This window comes from Equus quagga, unplaced genomic scaffold (genome assembly GCF_021613505.1).
Source record: "Equus quagga isolate Etosha38 unplaced genomic scaffold, UCLA_HA_Equagga_1.0 1080_RagTag, whole genome shotgun sequence".
In the NCBI taxonomy this organism is placed as follows: Eukaryota; Metazoa; Chordata; class Mammalia; order Perissodactyla; family Equidae; genus Equus; species Equus quagga.
Genome location: NW_025795483.1, coordinates 236,497 through 237,288, shown reverse-complemented (window position 1 = coordinate 237,288; position 792 = coordinate 236,497). Strand labels below are relative to the sequence as shown.

At 36.4% G+C, this 792-nt stretch overlaps 1 pseudogene; it reads left to right on the top strand.

Moving 5' to 3' along the window:
- LOC124232696 (olfactory receptor 4S2-like) overlaps positions 1 to 269 on the top strand; it is a 101,419-nt pseudogene extending 101,150 nt beyond the window's left edge.
- The last annotated feature ends 523 nt before the right edge of the window (positions 270 to 792 follow it).

Sequence of the window (792 nt, the reverse complement as noted above, 5' to 3'; positions counted from 1 at the left end):
CCATGCTCAATGAGGACTCATAGCTCTGAAGGGCATTACAAAGCCATGTCTACTTGTGCCTTTCATGTCACTGTTGTCATCTTATTCTTTGTACCTTGTTCATTCCTGTACCTAAGACCCAGGACTTCCTTCACAAGCAACAAAGCTGTGATGTGTTTTGCACCACAGTAACTCCTATGTTAAACAATTTGATTTACACCTTCAGAAATTCAGAAGTGAAAAATGTCATGAAACTCTGGGGCCACATAATTAAAACTGGAGATAATTAAATATGGTGATTGAAGTATTTAGGCAAAAAAATCTAGTGATCTTTTATAGAGATTTATTCCCCTCCTTAGTTGGTTAAACTTGGGACAGTAAATTATCCTGTCTGGATCCATTTTCTCCAGGGCCCCCCATGCTATGGGCAGGGCTGACATATTCATCAAGCCACAGGGGTCACAGTGCCCAGAGTCCATGATAGTTTTAGGAGATCCTGAAATTTTTTAATTTCTTTTAAAATAAGAAGATAAAATGAATATAACCCAAACTCACCTTGGAGTATAGTCATCTTTATACCCTTACAGTCATAAAATATAATTTTTAATAGTTTTATGGAGGAAAGACCCATGAGGACAAATGTCCCAAAGGTCAACAAAAATCACGATGTTACCATGATTGTAGGTATGAAACAGATCTATAACAATATTCTTGAAAATGCTCTATACACTACAGATAGGAAGAAACTTTACTTTAAACGAGGAAAAATAACTATTTACGATTAAAGTGTAGAACATTAGGGAGAGAGCCTTC